This window comes from Chlorocebus sabaeus, chromosome 1, assembly GCF_047675955.1.
Source record: "Chlorocebus sabaeus isolate Y175 chromosome 1, mChlSab1.0.hap1, whole genome shotgun sequence".
In the NCBI taxonomy this organism is placed as follows: domain Eukaryota; kingdom Metazoa; phylum Chordata; class Mammalia; order Primates; family Cercopithecidae; genus Chlorocebus; species Chlorocebus sabaeus.
In genome coordinates, this window is record NC_132904.1 from 19,111,336 (window position 1) to 19,134,410 (window position 23,075).

At 37.1% G+C, this 23,075-nt stretch overlaps 1 protein-coding gene across 20 annotated transcripts in view; it reads left to right on the forward strand.

Annotated features, from left to right (window-relative positions):
• The window catches only part of PHF21A (PHD finger protein 21A), a 193,780-nt gene that overhangs the window by 44,267 nt on the left and 126,438 nt on the right, over nucleotides 1-23,075 (forward strand). The window lies entirely within an intron of this gene.

Below are 23,075 nucleotides of genomic sequence, written 5' to 3' on the forward strand. Positions count from 1 at the left end.
GAGAAGAACATCTTGGTTTTTTCCAAGGACACCAGGAAAATATTCTTTGGAATTTTTTGTATGATGACCTCCACTTTACCAATTCAGGCAGTGCCTGCCACGAGGTGGAGTGTGGCGGTTGATAGAGCTATAAGTAAATGTTTATGCTAATCCCATGAAGCATTTGTTTTCTTGTTTCTTCCCCACCGCTCTCCCTCTGGTTAGAAAGAGTGGTTTTCTGTCTTGGAGGAGGTGAATGTATTAATCAAAAGAATAAGGTGATTTGCAGTTGATATTTCATGCCAGTGACATTCTATTGAAGATTTTTGACTAAATAGTTCTAAATAACTGATTTTTATGTGTTATTTGATGTTATTTAGTGAAATAATAACAATGAGAATAATTTATTCCTGGAGATTTTTTATTGTGTTTCTATTGTGGTTTCATTTAACTGAGGGGAGAAATAAACTTTGAGAACTATGTGGAAGAGATATGAATCATTAATGTTTCAGAATAGAATCATCTTCCAAGCTGAGTGAACAACTGCTTTATATTCTTCCCTCCTATTCTTATGCGTCCCCATCTTGTCTTCTCCACAGACAGGAGGTATTTTAGATTAGGGAATTGCCAAACTAAAATTGGGAGGAGGTGGGATGGTGGAGAACAATTTGTAAGAAAAAATATAAACAGAGTTGGTTAGTATGTATTTGGCTCTGAATGTGATTCAGTTCTCTAAAGTCAACATGATGTGTGTTAGTGAAAGTGTTCTAGCTTTAGAATTCTGTTAGCGCTGAGCCTCCTTATAGTTTCAGGGTTAGTTTGACAAGACGCCAATGAATGAGTCACATTTGCTGAAAAATTCACGTGTTCCAGCAGGGAAGGAAGGTGAGAACTGATGAGTGGAGTAGGGGTTGGGGGATGCTATTGCAAAGTTAAGGTAACTTAAGACTACATTTGGGGAAAGTGGGACAATTTTTAGAAATTTACATCTACTCGAAATTTTTGTTTGTGAGAACTGACATTGATTTGGTTTATTCTGTAACTTTTTATTCTTTAATCTTTTTTCTGTTAGAGACCTTACTGAATAGAAAATTGCAACTATCTATGTTAAGACATTTCATCAAGTGGCAAGCTCTAATTGTTCTCTGAATTAAGTTTGCATTTCAGAAACTGGAATTTTAAAAAATGTCTAACATCAGGAAAACTTTAGGTATACAAAGTAAATAAAACTAGAGTTAGAAACTGAAATCCAGTCCTGCAATTTTTATATTTCCTAACTGTTAAAATGACCTTTTTGATGGAACAGAAAAATATCATTTTTAGGTAGGCTAATACTTGAAGGAAGCACAGCTATAAAGTTCAAAAGCTCATCCCTCCTCAGACTTACTTTCAACATGTGATATTACTGTTTAGTTTAGAATAGTTTTATTGGCCAGGCGTGGTGGCTCATGCCTGTAATCCCAGCACTTTGGGAGGCCAAGGCAGGTGGATTTCCTGAGGTCAGAGGTTCAAGACCAACCTGGCCAATGTGGTAAAACCCCGTCTCTACTAAAAATACAAAAATTAACTGGGGGTAGTGGTGCACACCAGTAGTCCCAGCTACTTGGGAGGCTGAGACAGGAGAATTGCTTGAACCCAGGAGGCAGAGGTTGCAGTGAACCAAGACCGTGCCACTGCACTCCAGCCTGGGTGACAGAGCGAGACTCTGTCTCAAAAAAATAAAAGTTTTATTTTAGAACAGTTTCCTAATGCTATGTGCCCTTCACCCCCCCCCAAAAGAGCCACTTATCCTCTGGCAGAACCTAACCAATTTTCCTTCCACTTTAATAACTAAAATCTGAATTACCTTATCCATATGACTAATATTTTAACATTAATTTTTTTGTTAGAAAAATTTTAAATACAGAAAAGTTTGGAGAATAATGGCATATTTTGCACTTAACTCTTTGTTGTATTTGCTTCCATTCTTTTTCTTTGTGCATTTTTCTGTAATCATTTTTTCAATATTTATTAGAAAACTTTAATTATACAAATAATGGACTCATATATTCTCTTCTTTTGTTTTATTAAAAGTTGCATCTGACCTCCAAAGTCATGAGCAAAAAAAAGAGAAAGATCATTGCAGATAGTCACTATTTCTTGCAGTAGACTAGTTCTTATTCACTGTTGCCACTTCAATCTTTGATACTTACTCAGTTTCTTCCTTAAAACTATGTAATTGTATGCTCCATTTGGGAAAATACAGCCTTTAGTGAGCATCCTTTATGGCTAAAACTCAGTGAATTTCACTGAATTCTTGGTTGGAAGGTTCTAGTGCTTTAAAACTGTAACTTGAGATTTCTGAAAGAAACTCTGGCAGATTTCTAAGTCAGCTTCTTGACCTGCAGGGCTTCAATTTGTGGCGGACAGTTTTAACTCAGAAAATCCCTGACTTGATTGGCTAAATAAATTATATGTTATATAGCCATTAAGATCATGGTTTTGGAAAGTATTTTAATGATACAGGAATGTGCTCTGAAATAATAAGTGAGAGAGTATACACAACTTTATGTGCATTACAGTCCCATTTTTATGTTTATTTTGTGTGTATATGTATGTGGGTGTGTAAATGTACGTAAAAACAGTGTCAGTATAAGATATTGGAAGGTGGTTAAGTTTACAGGTGATTTATTTTTTCTGTATACTCCTATGTATATTTTCTTTTTTTTTTTTTTTTTTTTTTTTGAGACGGAGTCTTGCTCTGTCACCCAGGCTGGAGTGCAGTGGCCGGATGTCTGCTCACCGCACGCTCCTCCTCCCAGGTTTACGCCATTCTCCTGCCTCAGCCTCCGGAGTAGCTGGGACTACAGGCGCCCGCCACCTCGCCCGGCTAGTTTTTTGTACTTTTTAGTAGAGACGGGGTTTCACCGTGTTAGCCAGGATGGTCTTGATCTCCTGACCTCGTGATCCGCCCGTCTCGGCCTCCCAAAGTGCTGGGATTACAGGCTTGAGCCACCGCGCCCGGCCTACTCCTATGTATATTTTCTAAATGCTCCACAATAAATATGTCTCACTTTTAGAATCATAAATAAACAAGAAATATGATGTAAAAAATTTTTTAACATCAAGCTCTTGTCTGTTTCAGGTATAGTTCACATTTTAAAATCTAATGACATTCTTCTCATGGTATTAAATACATGAACCACTTTAGTCAGAGAATCCAACTTTTTCTTTTTTTTTTTTGAGATAGGGTCTTGCTCTGTCACCCAGTCTGGAGGGCAGTGTCGCAATCTTGGCTCACTGTAAGCTCCACCTCCTGGGTTCATGCCATTCTCCCACCTCAGCCTGCCAAGTAGCTGGGACTACAGGTGCCCGCCACCACACCTGGGCAATTTTTTGTATTTTTAGTAGAGACCGGGTTTCACCGTGTTAGCCACGATGGTCTAGATCTCCTGACCTTGTGATCCGCCCACCTCAGCCTCCCAAAGTGCTGGGATTACAGGCATGAAGTAACGCTGAAGTATGGAAGCAACTATTAATTTCTTTAACAGGATTCACTGTCATGCTCACTCCCCACACCCTTATTTTTTGATAGGCATATATGGTCTTTTATGGAGATATTCCGATATGGAGCCAAAGTGCTTAGTTGCTCTAGTTCTGTGCTTTCATTTTAATTCCTTATGGAGGCAATCTTAACATCCCAAAGTTTGTTGCTTGTTACTGTGGTGCTTCAGGGTTAAGCCTTTGTGGTTGCAGCTTTGGTTTCCCTCGCCTGAACAGTTTGCTGTCCTGTCTCCTTTTACCTGGTGGCCTCCTGATGAGGTTTCATGTCATAGCTTAAATGTCACTTCCTCAGAGGAGCTATCCCTGACACTCCTTCTTCTAGTCAAAATCAACTGTTTCTGTTATCTCTCAATTGAACCATACTTTCCCTTCATAGTTATTCTAGTTAGGATTATGTTCAGTTGTGAATGACTGAAAACCCAAAATGAAAATGATTTAAACAGAGAAAACTTAATTTCTCTCTCATCTAAAAGTTCTGTAGGTGCCCCTAGGGCTAGGCCTGTGAAGAGTGGTTGCATGGTGTCAGGGAACCCAGGTTCCTCCTATTCTGTTGCTCTGCCATTCTCAGCATGCAGCTTTCACATCATAGTCCAAAATAGCTGCTCCATCTGGTAAGAAGGGGGAGAAGCAACAAAGAGCAAGCCCTTTATTTTTTAAGGATGTTTTCTAGAAGTTGCATGCTCCACTTCCAGTTAGATCCCATGGGCCTGAACTTAGTCATATGGCCCCCGCTAGGAGCAAGGAAGTCTGGAAAATGTAGGTAGTTTATTGCCTGTGGTCGTGGCCAGATAAAATTCAAGGACTATTACTGAGTAAGAATTGGGAAATAAATACTGGGAATAATTAGCATTTTCTATTACAGTATCATATCTGTATCCGTAGCATTACTGTTTTTTAAATATCTATCTTCCTCATTAGATTGTTAGTTTCGGGAAGGCGGGGAACATGTTTGTTTTATTTGCTTTTTTATTCCTAGTATAATATTTAGTATAATATTTAACATAGAATGATATTAACACAGAAGAGGCACTTATATTCTTTAAATGTATTATTTTATCCACCCGATCTTTTGTTCTGCTTATATCGTAATTTTTTTATAGAATGGTGTGTCTTGCTTTTTATGCTTTTTAAACCTAACTTATGAAAATCTTCTCAGATTTTTGAGTGTTCTTTGAGAGCATGATTTTTAACAGCTTTAAATATTAGTGTAATTGGCTATATCATGATTTTAAAAACTATTCTTCTCTTGATGATAGGGTATTTCCAGTTTTTTTGCTATTATCAATATTGCTTTGATAGATATACCCTTCTATATGAATGCGTGTTTCTCTCTGATTGTCTTAGGAGAAATTCCTAGATGGGTGATGACTGCGTGTGTTGGTCACCTATTACCCTAACAATTCTGCAACATAAACTAGTGTTTTGTTGAGTGGCTTTCAGCACTGCCAGTACTTATACCTACCTGGTCAAAGATTTGATTATCTCTTTAACAAAAATAAGCTTGATGAAGTAACTTAAACTTTAATAATGTGCCATATTGTTATAAGGCATTTTACCTAAGTGTTTATTTTCACACTGGGTCTATAGATCATCTGGGGTTCTCCTGATCTAGGCTGTACTTGGCCAGGCACCTCTGCTTCAGTTTGTGGGCTGGCTGAACTTGCCCTCAGGCTGCAAGTTTGGTTAGGTCTACTCTAAATGTGTTCATTCTGAGGCCTTGCATGAAGGGACAGCAGCTACCTGGGGCGTATTCATTTCATAGTTTACCTAAGAGCACAGGAAGCAGGCCAAACTACTAAAATACATTTTAAGACTCTGCTGGCATCAGGTTTGTTAACATCTCATTAGCCAAAAGAAGCCACATGGCCAAGCCTTGCAAAGTTATATGACAAAGGGTGTTGTGAATGTATAATTTTAAAACAGAGAGGATATGGAAATTGAAAACAATAATTCATCTACTGCACTTGGTCTAAAGGTATAAAAAAAAGCTTTTGCTACATCAAAAAAAAATTTTAACCAAATATCTCCAAATAACCCCCAGAAAAGGCTATTTCACATTAATAGCATATATTGAGAATAAGTGATTTTCCCCCAGGAGATACTATCTGTCACAGGGGAAAAAAGCACTCTGCTAATTTGGAAGATGTACTGATTTGTATTTGATGCTTAACAGGAAGTATATTTTTCAAAGAATTTGCCATTTGTCCATGGCACAAATCTATTACAGTATTCCATAGAATTATCTTTTGGTTTTAAATTTTGTTATTCTTTCACACCTTCTTCTATTTCTTTTTACTCCTTTTTAGAGAGATAGACCCTTCTGTAGTCTTTGATTTTTCCTGCAAGTTTCTGCAAGCTTCTCTGACTCTGTTTAAAAATTACAGTCACCTGGCTGGGTGCGGTGGCTCACAGCTGTAATCTCAGCACTTTGGGAGGCCGAGGTAGGCGGATCACCTGAGGTCAGCAGTTTGAGACCAGCCTGGCCAACATGGTGAAACCCTGTCTCTACTAAAAATACAAAAATTAGTCGGGTGTCGTGGTGAGTACCTGTAGTCCCAGCTACTCAGGAGGCTGAGGCAGGAGAATTGCTTGAACCTGGGAGGCAGAGGCTGCAGGGAGCCAAGATGGTGCCACTACACTCCAGTCTGGGCAACAGAGCGAGACTCGTCTCAAAAAAAAAAAAAAAAAAAAATTATAGTCACCATTTCTTACAGATCTCTTCAACATAATACTGGATGAAATACTTTTCTGGGTTTAGTAAGTTCATCTTGCCATTTATGGAATCATTCTCAATTTTAAGTTTGAATATATTTTAATATGAGATTCTGAAGCTTTTGGGAAAGAAGTTTCTGTCCCTCCTATTACTAGTTATGTTTCTGATGCATAGAACAACATAATTTAAGCTAATTAGGTAACTGAAACAAAGGACTGGGTAGGGATGGGGGAACCAGAAGTTTGATTCTATTCCCGACTCTGTAATAGACTTGTTGATAGATTTTCATTATTGAATAACTTAATATGTCTTTTTCCATATTTGCGGAATGTTTGGATTATGCACTGAGGAGTTAATGCACGTGTATCCATTGAGTGCATGGAATTCTTTTGTAGGTGAGTTCTATTTAAAAGGAAATTATTGACTGTAGTCATGGTGGTTAACTTCATCTCATATGTAACACTTTCATCTTACATGTAAAGTACTACTTTTCTAAGAAGCTTAGAACATTTCACATTTAACTCAATAACAAGTGTGTCATTGTAATACATAAACTGAAATGTGGACTTTGTGACTTAACCATTATCGTATAATTTATCAGTATCAGATTCAATACTAGAATCCAGATTGCTGTACTCTTCATTCAGTTTTATTTAGTAACTCTGTAAAGCTTTATCTATCAAATATTTTTTTGAAATAGGACATTAGGCAAAATAATTACTTTGCCTTTAGGCCTCATTACCTTGGAGTCAAATAAGTAAGTTAGATCCTATAGTCCTAGTGTTCGTTACCTGATATATGACTATCTCCAGCCTCTAATACCAGTTACCATAAAATGTTATCCTCTGTGGCTCACAGCCAAACTAGTGTGATTGGCTCATCACATTAGAATTTAAAATTGTTGTCTTAGAAATCTTTTCACTGTGATGGAAACCTGACTTTATCCAGAGCTTAGGAATTTCCTAAGATTTAGTCTAGTTCATCCCTCCTGTGTAATATTTATGTGAAGCCATTGGTCCAATTGTTTGTTGAGTTTATTGCCACTTGTGTACATCAAAGGATATCAGCTCCTCCTTTTCATCAAATACAGGAAATGTAATATTTCAGATTTCTGCTGGTGAAATCCTGTTGGCTTATATTTAGCCAAGATGAGATGAAGGAAAGGCTCAGAAATAACTGGCTACAAGTATGAAAGTTCTGAAGATCGAGAGGTTGTATATATGTGATGTGACCGTGGTTCCCAGTGCTGTATTATCTCCTCTCCTTTTTACCTGTCTTCTTGGAGTGTGATTGTCTCTGTTGCTGCTAGTTTTACCTAAATGGTCAAAGATTTGACTATCTCTTTAAGAAAGAGATACTTGATTGAGTAACTTATACTTTAGTAACGTGCCACATTATTATAGGGCGTTTTACCTGAGTATGGCAGAGGAAATCAAGTCAGTTGATGACTTATTACAGATACGTCAGTCTGTTTGCTGAGTTAAGGCAGAGCAATCTTCATGTGAGTTTATCCTAGTAACTTATTTTTGGTGCTGGCAAACTGAATGACTTTTAAAATTCAAATTGAATTTCTTAGCCCTTGTCATCAGGTGTTATATATCTTGACACTGGGCTACTAGAAAATACTGACTGGAATCTACTGAATTTTTTTTTTTCCACTTTGCTCATCTATTGCTTAGCTGAGAGCAGTTGCTTCAAGCTATGAAAATAAAATCAAAGGCCAAGTTTGTGGAATGTTTTTCAAGCCTGTGGTATCTGCCTTTTTTTTTCTTTTGCATAGAACATATCTGTATTTCAGAATGTTTAGGGACTCTTCCACTCTTTAGAGAACGTTAATTTTTTAATGATAGGCAGCGTGAATAACAAATGCTTTTTAGGAGCCAATACAACTGACACCACCTCTCTACTATATCATGTGCTTTCAAATAATGTGTTTATATATATGTGTGCTTTCAAATAATCCATTCCCCCGTATTTATTCCCTTTTCTCTAGGATGTGTGCTTTCCAGACTTCTTTATCATTCCGAGAGTCTGATTCATCTGTTTTATTCCACATGTGTTTATTGCGAGTTTACTCTGGTGAAAGGCATGATGCTAGGCCTTTGGAGGATGCAGAGAATGAAAATCTTGCAGTGTCACTTCCATGTGACTGGTTATGACCTACAAGGCATTCAAGCTCATTAGCATTGATACCTTTACTTCCTGGGCTCTCTCAAGACTGTGCCTTCTTCACACATCCTCTTCTCTATACCTGGAATTGTCTTACCTCTTTACCTGGTTAATTCCTACATATACTTTGAAGACTCAGCTTAAGCAAGATCCTCTATAAGCTTTTCTTGACTTCTTTCTACCTTCCGAGCAGAGTTAGACACTCCTCTTCTGTGTACTCATGGTACTTGGTACTTGTGCCTACTTTATTTGGCACTCATTGTGGTACTTATTTGCACTCATCGAGTTGTATTGTAATTGCTTGTAAGATCCTCACAGACAAGGACTGTGTCTTGCTCACGTTTGTACCCCTCAAGTCTAGAATGGTAGATTAGCAGCAAGTGTTTTTGAATATTATTAATTCATTATGCCCTCAGAAAGCTGGTAAGGTGGCCAAAGATGTCCATACCAAGGGTTCACCATCAAAAGAAAATTCCCATTTAAATGGTCCAATTCAGTTTTGTGGAGGGGGTGGAATATTCTCATTATTATTTCCTACTTCAGTGTTTCGGGAGAATTCAGTGCCATTATTAACTCTACTCCAATTTAGAGCAGCTTTATCTTAGTTTCAGAAAAGGACAGTTTTTATTAAGTGAAGTTGTATAAACTAGTAAATGAATCTGGGGCCACCAGTTTGAAAACTTGATACATCTAGAAACAAGTCTCTTCTGCAGTGTTGCTATATCACTTACCTCAGAAAACCCTTCATTTTCTCCCCCATGCCTGCCTCCCCATGAATCCATACATACCTTATCCTCTAGACTTTTCAGATACTTGTTATGCTGTGTTGTTTCTTCAACCTGGGATGTTTTTACCTGTCTTTGCATAGTGCAAACCTAGGGTCACCTCATACCTTTCTTCTGGCAGACCCACTTACAGGACCGTATAGTACAGAAATCACCACAAAAGAAAATTTGAAAACAAATGTGATTGAATCAAGGTGCATTAGTAAGTAATACATAAGGTGCATTTGTAAGTAATACATTAGCTATATATGCATATTATAGAATAGTATGTACCTGTTAAAAAAGAATGAGGTGCTTAACTGAATGGAAAGATGAGTAGAAAGTAAAAACAAAGCAAATTGTAAAACAGACATACAGTATAATTCAATATTAGTTTAAAATACAAAATACTAAAAAACTGTGTTTGTATTTATGCATTCATGGTCATTTATACTTGAAAATGCATGGGAAAAGGTCTAGATTATCTAAAATTATTTACACAGAACCATTCACAGTGATTGCTTCTAAGAAGTGAGGTTCAAGAGAGGTGGCCAAGAAAGCTGACACTTTTAACTTTATGCTTTTTAAATTTACATTTATTTATTTTTATTTTGTTTGTTTATTATTTTTAGAGGCAAGGTCTTGCTCTGTCGCCCAAGCTGGAGTGCAGTGGTACAATCATAGCTCACTGGAGTCTTGAACTCCTGGGCTCAAGTAATCCTACCACCTGAGCCTCCCGAGTGGCTGGGGCTACAGGCATGCACCGTCACGCCTGGCTAGTTTATTTTTATGTTTTTAGAAACAGGTTCTCATTTTGTTGCCCAGCCTGGTCTTGAATTCCTGGCAAGTGATCCTTCTGACTCAGCCTCCCAAGTAACTGGGATTATAGGTTCAAGCCACAATGGCTGGCTGAATTTATTTTTTATAAGGAACGCATATTAATTTTTTAAAACTGTTGAGGTATAACATAAACAAACATCTAATATATATTTATATGTATGCACATATGGCTCAAATATATTATTACACACTGAAACCACTAGGTAACTAATACCTATATCAGTAATCAGAATATCACTATCACAACAGAAATCCCTTTGTCCTCCCCCAGTTCACTACCTCCTCTGCCAGAGGAAATACCTTTGTTACTTCTAACATAGACTAATTTTGCCTATGTATCAAATAAAATAGAGCCCACTTTTTTCTGTCTGGCTTATTTTGTTCAACGTGTTTATGAGACTACATCCCTTTCTTTTGAAGTTTAAGAAAACTTTTTACTTTGAAATAATTACAGATTCACAGGAAGTTGTCTTTTAAAATTTTAAATCACTAAAGAAAAAAAGTTTGTCATCTCTTGGATGTGCCCACCCTAACATCTCATGGCATACATAGTCAGGTGCTTTCTCTTCTGTGAGCCAGGAGCTCCTTGCTCTGTGACTTTTGTGTAGCTCTTACCACATATCTTTATTTGTTTGTGTGTCATTTCTTCCTCTCTAGATTGTAAGCCTCTGTGAACTGCAATCCCTTCACCCTTATACACCTGCTTTATACCCTAGTGCTTCACACACAGTGGCACTTAAACCATTTTTGTTAAAGAAAAGGAGTAAATTCTAGTCTTGGCTGTGCTAGTCACTGACAGACTTTGTGTCCATTGAATTTCTCTGAGCTGATTTCCTCAACTGTAATATAGACGTTATAATTGTATCTCTACAGATGCTTTTAGCTGTATGTAACAGAAAGCCCAACTAAAAGTGGCTAAGGTAGTAAGTGAATTTATTGATTCAAATAAGGAGAATTTGCTAGAATTGCTCAGTTCAGCAGCTCAGCAACACTATCAGGACCCATATTCTGGTCATCTTTCTGCACTGCCACGCTCAGCATGTCGGCAAGCACTGCTCCTTGTCACAGGATGGCTGCTGTGGCCCCAGGCTTTACATCTTCACACATGAACATCCTGGGGCAACAAAGGACTATTTCTTATTAAATATCTCTTTTTATGATTATGGAAAACTTTAATTAGAAGCCTTTCAACAGAACTTTGCATCTCATTGACCACAGTTCTGTCATTTGCCAATGCCTAGTTCCTGGCAAGAAGAAGGAGTCCAAGACTGATTTATGTCCTGGAGCTTGAGATTTTCTTCTCGAGCATTTGGAAGCTAGATACCTAAAATTGTTTTTTGTTATCAGGGAAGAGAAAGGGTGGAGAAGAATCGATATTGAAGAAAGTTAACAGTGTCTGTGTCTGTAACACTTTACTAATGTAAATTAAGGATAATGTATATCTAAAGATATATGCATGCTGAAATACCATGAAGTTACAATATATCATTAGTGCTTGATACTGGCTCTGTGGATTATTTTAGAAAAGTCTCCCTTTGCCGCCCTAGCTAGCAGCCTGCTTTAGGGCAAGGAGTACAGAAATAATTTTACTCTTTGCCAAAGCAATACATTATTAGAAGGGTAAATCTATTACAGAAAATAATGTAATTTATTTCAAATGTGAATTATAAATTGTTTTTTAATTTTTTGATATTTAAAATTTATAAACTATCATTATCATCGTTGATATTAATATGGCGTTTTGGATTTTTCCTTTGTAAAATGTCGAATATGTGAAATGACAGGCCAAATCATACATTCCTTCACTTCTTTTTTTCCCCCAACAGATCAGGGTGAAGAACCAGACGGGAAAAAGAAGTTTACTCTTTAACTGGTATCTTTTTATGGTAGCTGGTTAGATGAGAGGCTGTCCTCCAAAATTATGTTTTCAGAAGATGTTTCTAAAAGTTGATTTACTCCAAGTTTAGGAAGCAAGTATTTGTGTGAATCAGCAGGGTTTAGCTAACCTCTCTCATCCTAACTCTATCTGAAAAGGAGAGAGGGATTCTTAGTTTCTGTCAGTGAAGCACCAAACATTCCTTCGCTCTGAGAAATGAGGCCCTAGAAATTTTCAACTAATGTGTTCAGTTGTCACCCTTTCTCCTACTCCTACCTCCATTGCCTTTTAAAAAACCTCTCCCACTTTGCCTAAACAAATTATATCATTTTGACCAAGAAGAATGCTAAAGATAGAGATCAGTTCTGAACTTTATTTTCCCTATGAGCAGTGAATGATTATTACTCATCTGGTTTTATCTAGTGCTTCTGTTGTGTAATATAGGAATAGGGGAAAAAATTAACAACTCCTTTCTTGTGGAGTGAAGAAGCACAAATGAACTTACCCTGAAAAGTTCTGTTACCTGAAGGAAAATAATTGAGTGAAATTGGGGGAGTGTGTTAATCAACAGAACTTGAAATTTGTTTTTCTGAGTATGTGATTTTATTTATTAGAGATTCTAGAAGTTTGCCTTGAATTTGAGACAAATTCACATATGATTTTGAGTTAATCCACCAGTGCCTTTTAATTGTAACATTTATAAACATCTGTCATATAGACTGATTTCTGCTTATCCTATGATGTGGGTTCATCAGATGAAACAGTATTTGCAGGTTATCAAAAGTGCTGCCCCTTAGCCTCATCAGCTCCTGCTAATAGCTGATAAAATTACATATAACTCTTTAAATTTCTAGTATTCCTTTTTACAGCTTCTCTTCCCCTAGCTCTTACTTGCTCAATTATATACTTTATGGGTAAAGTGGTTTTAGCTATTACTTCAGAGTATCCTTCTGAAGAGAAATTGATTAGTTCTCCAAAAATGGAAAGACTAGTATGATTCTATAGGGCAGGGATTGGTAAAATTATGACTTGAACATGGGCCAAATCTGTCCTGCCACCTGTAAAGTTATTAGAACACAACCACACTCTTTCCATTTACATATTCTCCATGACTGACTGCTTTCGTGCCACAATGGCAGAGTTAAATAGTCTTAACAAAGACAGTATGGCCTTACAGTAGTTACTATCTGGTTATTTTTAGAAAGTTTACCAATCTTACTCTAGAGAAATTTAACCAGAGAGGCACTCAACTTTTGGGAGGCCGAGACGGGCGGATCATGAGGTCAGGAGATCAAGACCATCCTGGCTAACACGGTGAAACCCGTCTCTACTAAAAAATACAAAAAAAAACTAGCCGGGCGAGGTGGCGGACGCCTGTAGTCCCAGCTACTCGGGAGGCTGAGGCAGGAGAATGGTGTGAACCCGGGAGGCGGAGCTTGCAGTGAGCTGAGATCCGGCCACTGTACTCCAGCCTGGGCGGCAGAGCGAGACTCCGTCTCAAAAAAAAAAAAAAAAAAAAAAAAAAAAAAGAGACATTAGGCACCATGTAACAGCCTTGGGCAGGAGTGAGTGCTACACTGTATATAGACTATATGTGTACTGAAAACAGGATATATGGTGTATATGGAATAGTAAGAGCTCCTTCTCTTATAAACATGCCAGCTCCCCAGAGAATTCAATTCATTTTGAATACCTCATTTTTTTTTAGCCACTTTTATTTTTGATTCTCTTTGTCTCTATTCCTCTCCCCACCTCTCTCTTATAGGTTTATTGAGGCATAATTAATGTAAAAAATGATACACCTTGAAAGAGTCTAATTTTTGATGGTGTGAAACCATCATCATGATCAAGATGAGCATATGCATCACCTCTGAAGTGTTCTTGGTCGTCTCACTCATCCTTCTCTCAATCCAGTCCCCAGGCAAACACTGGTCTGCTTTTTGTAACCCAGTTTTTAGCTGTTACAAATAACATTAATTTGAGCATTCATGTCCAAGTCTTTGTGTGGAGATCTGCTTTCATTTCTCTTCAATAAATGCCTTAGTATGTCTGGGTTGTACAGTAGGTATGTTTTTAACTTTTTAAGAAACTGCCAATATGTTTTCCACAGTGGTTGTACTATTTTACATTCCTTCCAGTAGTGTATGAGAGTTCTAGCTGCTCCACATTCTTAGCACTTCAATCTTAAATATGAACATAGCCAAGAATCACTGGATATTTAAGGGAAGCCGCTAATGTGCAAGTCAGAGCAGGCCAAGATAATTGGAAGGGACAGTAAAAGAAGATATTGCATCAGTGAAACAAGGAGAGGATGCTAGAAATAAAGGAACAATTAGAAAACAAGAACAATTCTTGATTAACAAAAAAAAAAAAAGGTTGGAAAACAAAATTGGGGCTGTCTCTCAGTAAATAGATGGAAGAGACAAGGAGGGGGATAGACAGCAGAATAGAGAAAAATTTTAATAGGGTCACCCAGAAAGTCTCATGCCTGGCTAATAAAAGTTCTGAGACAAGGGAAAAGAGAAAATGGAGAAAAGAAAACCATCCAATAACTAATATAAGGAAATGTCCCACAACCGAAGGGCATATAATTCCAGATTAATAGAATCCACTGAGTGCCTAAAACAGTGAATGAAAAAAACCTCATACCAAGACACAACATGGTGAAACTTTAGCAAAACAAGAATAAAAGATCCTAAAAGCTTCCTCAGAAGGGGGGGAAAAAACAGTTGCGAAGAGGGATTGGGAATCAGATGGCATCAGACTTCTCAGCAACAACAAAGAAAGTTAGCAGTCATTGGAATGATGCTTTACAAATTCTGAAAAGTAGTGATTTCCAGTGTAGAATTCTGTACCCAACCCATCTCTTGATCAAGTCTGGGGATAGAATAGACATTTTAAGATATGCAGGGTCACAAAACTTACCTCCCATACATCTTTTTTGAGGGAGCTATTGAAGGAAGTTCTCCATCAAACAAGAAAGTGAATCAATAAAGATGAAGGCATTGATTCCGAAAACAGCGATTTCAGTATCAAAGAAAATCCCATTTGATGAAGGGAAAAACTTAATAATTGTTGTACAACAGGTTTAGAAAACAGCCGGTTTAGGTTGGACAGGAGGATGGAAGACTTAGGAGAAACAAAGCTAAGAAAGTGGACCAATATATCATACAATGTGTTTTGAGCCATTATTGAGAGATATGTTATAGTTTCTTTGAAAAGTATGGGAAAGAATTAATTGTAGAATTATAGAAAACCAAACGAATGACAAAGCAAGTCAATTTTAAGTTCCAGGAATAGCAAAATGTTGTATAAGAAGTATAGGTGTCTCACCAATTAATTAATGTTATTTATTTAACAATACAAACCTTAAATATGGATTTAATCATTAAAATGGCCATGCTATCCAAAGCAATCTACAGATTCAATGCTATTCCTATTAAATGACCATTAAGGTTCTTCACAGAACTAGAGAAAACTGTTTTAAGATTCATATGGGATCAAAACAGAACCTGAATAGCCAAGGCAATTCTTAGCCAAAAGAACAAAGCTGGTGGAGGCATCATGCTAACCGACTTCAAACTATACTACAGGGTCACAGTGACCAAAACAGCATGGTACTGGTAAAGAAACAGCATAGACTAATATAACAGAATACAGAACCCAGAAATAAGACTACACACCTACAGCTACCTGATCTTCGACAAACCTGACAAAAACAAGCAATGGGGATGGAATTCCCTATTCAGTAAGTGGTGCTGGGATTGCTGGCTAGCCATATGCAGAAAATTAAAACTGTAGCCCTTCCTTATATCATATACAAAAATGAACTCAAGGTAGATTAAAGACTTAAATGTAAAACCCAAAACTATAAAAGCCCTGGTAGGTAACCTCAGCAATACCATTCAGAACATAAGCATTGGCACAGATTTCACGATGAAGATACCAAAAGCAATTGGGCAAAAATTGACAAATGGGATCCAAAAAAACTAAAGAGCTTCTGCACAGCAAAAGAAACTATCAACAGAGTAAACAGACAGCCTACAGAATGGGAGAAAATGTTTGCACACTGTGCATCTGACAAAGGTCTAATATCCAGCATCTATATGGAACTTAAACAAATTTACGAGAAAAAAACAACCCCATTACAAAGTGGGCAAAGGACATGAACAGACACTTTTCAAAAGGAGACACGCATGTGGCCAACAATCATATGATAAAAAGCTCAACATCACTGATCTTTAGAGAAGTGCACATCAGAACCACAATGAGTGGTTCCATCTACTTAGAAATAGTCTCTTTTAATATCAATGAATTCTTAAGTAAAAAATATTACTTTATATAGTATAACATAATTTTATATGAGTATGTGCTAAGATTACAACTTGTGGTTTCTTGCCTTTTTTTCTTTCTTAGAGCTGTAGGAGGAGACTAGAATATTGGCAGTAGGAGTTGAAGTCCATCATTTCTTTAAACATTTGTTTTTCAAAAGTTTATAAAGTAATTCATGGTTGGGGTGTAGTGGCTTACTTACACCTGTAATCTCAGCATTTTGGTAGGCTGAGATGGGAGGATTGCTTGAGGCCAGGAGTTTGAGACCAACCAGGCCAACGTAGCAAGGCCCCATCCATGTTTTTAAAAAGTCATGCATATTTATTTGGCAAATTCAGTAAAGAGAGAAATCTAATTTAACTGTGATCCTACTACCATGTTTTAGATCCTTTGAGTCTTTTTTTCTGTTCCATAAATTTGTATTAAAAAATAAAATGGGCTGGGTGTGGTGGCTCACACCTGTAATCCCAGCACTTTGGGAGGCCGAGGCGAGTGGATCACCTGAGGTCAGGAGTTTGAGACCAGGCTGACCAACGTGGGCAAAACCCTGTCTCTACTAAAAATACAAAAAAAAAAATTAGCTGGGCGTGGTAGTGGGTGCCTGTAATCCCAGCTACTTGGGAGGCTGAGGCAGGAGAATTGCTTGAATCCGGGAGGCAGAAGTTGCAGTGAGCCGAGTTTGAGCCACTGCACTCCAGCCTGGGTGACAGAGCGAGACTCTGTCTCAAATAAATAAATACTACAATGGAGGCTGGGTACAATGGCTTATGCCTGTCATCCCAGCACTTTGGGAGGCTGAGGCAGGAGGATCCTTTTGAGGCCAGTTTGAGACTAGCCTAGGCACCATGGCAACATCCCATCTCTACACAAAATAAAAAATGTTAGCCAGGTGTGGTGGCATGTGTGTAGTCCCAGCTACTTGGGAAGCTGAGTCAGGAGGATTGCTTGAACCCAGGAATTCGAGGTCACAGTGAGCTACGATCATACCACTGCACTCCAGTCTTGGCGACAGTGGAACCCTGTCTTTTAAAAAATAATTAAATAAATAAAATTGAGATTGGTATTATACTTATTATTTTAGAAATACTTATTTTGTCTGTATCTTGAGCATTTCTTTACATTCTTAATTATTCTTCAGGAATAATAGTTTTTAGTGGCTTGATAGTATCCTATCATTTGGGTAGAGTATCATATATACAGAGTTTATTTAATCAGTTCACTATTTTTAGACATTTAAATTATTCACAGTTTTTTACTGTTATATGCCTAGCTCTGCAGTGTACATTCTTGGACATAAATATTTGTACATAATTTTGATTATTTCCTAGAAGTAAAAAAAAAATCAGATAAGGAATAAATAAATAGATGCTTCTACACATCTTTGTGAAGACTTCTTCAGTATGTTTAGTAGAATCTAACTCCAACTAGCTTAATCTTGAAGGGGAATTATTGGAACTGTATTAGGGCACCTTGGGCGACCCTGGGGCAGTTTTAGGGGCTGGAACTGGAGTCTCTGTCTCTTGTGTCTCTTCGTCTTTCTTTGCATCTGCTTCATTTCCGCTGTCAAGAGATTGACTTTCTCAGCTTTTCCTATATTCGTAGCAGGCAAAAGGCTCTGGTCACTGTGAAGTTCCCATGTTTGTATCGTCTCCATTCTAGACACTATCCCAGACCCACTGGCTTGTTCTCATTCCAGATTTTGGAAAGAGAATGTAATAAGCCTGCTTTGAGCCAGGGGACCATATTACTAGTACAGACATGGCTAGATCAGAGAGCCCATCTCAGAGAAAAGAGTTCTGAGTTAGGCAGATAGCCTAAAAAGTTCCTGAAGCCTTTTATGTTACCTAATTGCTCTCTAGAAAGACTGCATGTTTAGGGTCAGTCATTTTATTAAAGGAGAAGTTATTTAACATGCTGGATGGAATTCCTACCTTGAATCTAATGAAAAGTTTTAACCCTCAATTCATTTGGCAAATAATTATCGGGCACTTCCTATGTGCCAGGTACCTTTCTAGATGCTGAGAATATATCAGTCCTACAAGACTAAGTTCGTGCCTGTCCTTTTTAGTCAGCTGTTAGAAGGTGAGTTTCCTTTGAATTGCCCTTCAAAATATCCTTTCAAAGTCTTAATCAGATTTCATTTTACCAACAACATGACACAGTTAAGCCTGGTGTAAAGAGGAAACACCTATAATGTTTCCTCTGTTGGATACCATTCATTTTTTCTAAGTAAATGATTGGAAGTTGTGAGGTTATGATACTTGACATCTAAGAATGTTAACAGTTTAACCTTTCTCCTCCTCTTACCCCCATGATAGGGCAGCAGTAGAGTGTCAGGAGGTGTTCAGGCTATGACTTCCTAGTTTCTGTTTTCTGCAAGTTTAAGTGAGATCCTTCACATTTAACAAGGCTTTGTTAAAGGTGAGATGTTAGGGGACTAGAGTTCTCCAGGTTGGAAACTTAACTGACAGAAAAACCTTTGCAAAGTAGGAAAACACGTATATTTTGAATTTCTACCAAAAAAAATCAGACTTTTTTTTTTTTAATTTGTGCCTGTCAGTCAGGTTAGTAGTTAAGTCACTCACTGACAAAGTTGAAAACAGTCTGTGTGAGACTGGAGTTTTAGAGGAAAATTCCCTTAAGCACCACATTTTTACACTTGGCTCCTCTGAGTCGGCTCTCATCTAGAAAATTTATGATGCATTTATGCCAAGGTTAGTGTGGAGTGCCTTCTCATGAGACCCGATCTCAGTTTCATAGGTCCTCCTTCAAGTGAGCTAGGGTAAGTTCTAGAACAGCCTAGTGCCTTTTGCACTTGTGAGACCTCTTGCTGCTGGAGTTAGGGTTTTAGGTGATTTTACTTATTTCAGCTTGAGTCATATGGATGACATTTTAAAAGAGATACCAATTCTCTTTTTCCCTCTATTTGAAAAGCAAAACATGGAGAACAGAAAGTACAGTTTTTCCCTTTATAAGTCAAGACATTTCATTCTGTTTTGCAGTTTCTAAACCAGCCTGGGTTCATTGGGAAAATAAAGCCCTAATGCGCTTGGCACCTAATACACTCCTGTGCATCTAGATTGATAATTGAGAAAATAGTCACTGAAATATTTGTGTTTTTTGGTTTAAATGAGGAATCCTGGCTGAGGAAGGCTGATGGGAAACCCTCTCCCATAAAACTTATAGACATGCAAAGATTATAGCTGAGTTGAGTGTACATTGATAGGGTAACTGCTTATGTAGTTCTAAGATGGAAAATAAAAAGGTCTTAAGCATTACTGGACATGACCACTGGACATTACCCAGTAAAAACTGTTCTACTCTTAGTTTCCTTAGGCACAAAATGAGCTTGGGGGAAAAAAAACTCCCAATTGTAGTTTTTATATAAACCAAAACAGATGAATGTCAATGATATTTTTTGTGTTCTAACATTTTAATTTTTTCAGCACTTACTATAGCCATCTTGACTTTTTCTTTTTTTTTTTTTTTTTACTGTATTTAAAGCAAAAAAATCAGTTATCTTTAAGCTGAGGTACTTGATTAGTTTTTAAAATAGATAAACATAAAGCACCTCATCCCACTGTTTGTGCTTATAAATAATGTAATTGTTTTATGGAACTGAGTCCTGGGGAGGAGGACAGCATAAGGATTGTTGGCTAAAAGTGTCAGAGTTTTCAGGAAGCACAAGGATTCTATAGCTAATCTGAAAGTTTCCCTTTCTAAGGGTCTTTTAAGCAGCAGCAAATGTGAAATAAATCTACATTGTATTTCTGCAACTAAATCCTGATTCATTGATTGGGAGAGCCTTTATTGGTGAAGTAAACATACAGGTGAAACAGTGTTTCATGGACCATAAAAATGACATTGTCTCTCTTGAACAAGTTCAGATTTCTTGATATTAACAGAAACTGTTAATTTCTCCTGTCTCCATTCTCCCCGTTTTAGAAAGACTTTTACAAGGACCTATTTTTTAAAAGTCCAGTTTCTCTTTTTAAAATCTTGACTGTGATATTAGCTCATGCTAATTTGGGAACTATCAGGGTTTACAGTTCTTAAAGTAAAAGTTTTCCTTTTGTCCATCACCTCCATATTTAACCTAGGACATAATTGGAGTTATCTTTTTCATAGAAACTGACCCACACAGCCCAAGCCAGTGAAAATGCAAAGCCTGTTTTGCTCTCTGAATCCCCTGCCAGGTATCCCATGGAATAAGATTGGAGTTATTGACTCTCTTGAGAAAGACTTAATGAAAACAAAATTGCTAAATTGCTACCTAACTTAAAAAAATTTAAATAGTTCTGTTTTCTCTGTATAAGATGAGATTCAAAACTGGAGGCATTAAATTACATAAAGGGTATTTTGTTACTTTAAGATAGGAAACAGAGAAGCAATAACTTTATTTTTAAAAAAACAGGTTACATGGAAAACTTCTCATTGAGAAGGTATTGCATGAGCTATAAAGAAGCAAAAATATCTTAAATGTCAAGACTTTCAATAAAAGGTGCGTTAAAGAGCCTCCTGGTGGCAGCAGTTCTTTGTCGCCAGTGTCCTCATTTGAGACACCTGCCCAATGGGAACTGATTCTGAATTAGCAAAACAAAACTATTCAATTTGCCATATCCTTTTAACTCCAAGTAAAATAATGTGTTGAGCGTTTAAAAATTCTGATTTTAGGCTTAGATCGTGTTATATTTTCAATGAATCCTCTGCTATGTAACTTATAAATGCCTTAAAGGTAAATTAGGGAGTCTGCATGTAAATTGTTGGGCGTCTATATTAAGAGATGCCATGACTCCTTCTGCCTCTGTGCCTGACAGTCCTTTGATGATGTAATGTATAGACTTGGTAATTTTGTTGGATCTCAGTTCAGATGACCTACTAGTAAAGGGATGAATTGACTGCTCTAGGGAATTGGAAAGGTCAATGGAAAGAAACCTGTGGCTAGCATTTGTATAACAGTAAAAGCTCTGTGGAGAGCAAAGTCTCAACTGACTCACTGGTTTAATTGTCACGCCTCATTCTGAATGCCAGTTCTAGTGGGTTACTGTGTACTCTATACTTTTCCCATCAGTTGTAGACCAGTTATCAAGAGTGAGTTGTGTTTGTTTCCAGACTTGATTCTGCCATTCGTTCTTGTTATTGTAATTTAATTAACCATTATTAAACCAATGAGTTTTTAAAAACCAAGTTGTTTTCATGAAATCTATAATTTAATGCTTTGGAAATGATAAAAAAAAAATGCTAAAAATTTGCTGCTGTTATATTTGGGTAAGAGAACTATAACAGAACGGGATAAATTATTAATGTCCAGAAGGATTCTACATTCAGATTGCTTCAGAGTATCTTAAGTTCTCGCCATAATTTAAAAGTCCAAAATGGGAATGGTGGAGGATGCACTATAGTTATGGTTTATGAAAGACAGACATTTTAGCACTCTAACCTGTAGATCCATATAAACAGAAAGTCTGGTCCTATATTACAAGATTACCAAATGAAGGTTCATTTAAACTAAAATAAAATGCTTAGGTATGCTTATCAAATTTTTGTGATTTCCTGCTTTGTATGACTTTTTTTCCTTATCTGATCAACTGCTGGTCCTAATCATTACTGGTTAAGAGAGCTTCTATTGTATTGCTTCTGGGTACTAGACCTGAAAGGTAATCTTTCAGCATTTAATTCATTCATTCACAAATATTTATGGAGTATTTATTATTTGGAGGCATTCTGCTCAGCCTCAGTGATGAACAAGGCTGAAAAAGCTTCTCTTCTTAAGGAACTTACCTTCTGGTGGCATATTATGAGAGTATAGTGATTTGAATAGTAATGATTTTTCTCAACAGTTGTAGAGTAATAAGATCTAGTCTTTGATTTGAAGGCCAGTGCCACATCTTCTTGTAAACTGCTGGTTCTCAACCCTAGCTTGTACCCTAATAAAATGAAAAGCTTTTGAAAAATCCTGCATACGGGACTGCACCTTAGACCAGTTGAATCAGAATCTTTGAGAATGGCACCCAGGCATACAAAGATGTGTAGGAGTAGGGAAGTGGATTTTAGTTAAAGTTGTTTAATATTGCCCAAACTGAATTGGATAACCCCAAGCCAATTTGACATAGCATTTTTATTCCTGAATCATCTGGGGGCAAATCTGTATGTTGTTAGTTTGTCAGAGTTAATGATTTGTTTGTTTAAATCTTGCTAGAGAAGAAACTTTATGTAATATAATTTTCAAGGGTTACTATCATATTAATACTCTGACTTTCAGCTTTTCCTTTTAGAAAAACGTTTTTTAAAATGAGTTGATTGAAATTCTTTTTTGACTATAGTTAGAGGAATACAACTTTTACTAGTGTATTTTAGTTTTCAGAAACATTTTAGTGGGTCAGAAGCCTCAAGAAAAGCATCATATATTTTATTTGCTTAAAATATTAATGTTCAACTTTCTTCCTCCACTGCCACGATGATGCTTGTGAAAACGCTTGTGGCGAAGGGGGGCAAAAGAAGCAAGATCTGAATGGAATCGTGGATGCTGCCAATTTTTAGCAGGTTCTCCAAGAGAAAGTAAATGGAAAAGCTTGGAATCTCATTGGAGGGGTTGTAACCATCACATGCAGCAAGAGCAAGGCCACTGTAACTTTTGAGGTGCCTTTTTCCAAAAGGTTTTTGAAATATATCACAAAAAAATCCTTGAAGAAGAATAATTTATGTGATTGATTGCACATAGTTGCTAACAGCAAAGGGAGTTACAAATTATGTTACTTCCAGATTAACCAGGTAGAAGAACAGGAGGAAGATGAGGATTGAAACTCATTTATCTGGAATATTTTATGAGTCATTGAATAAGATGGGGAACAAAAAAAAT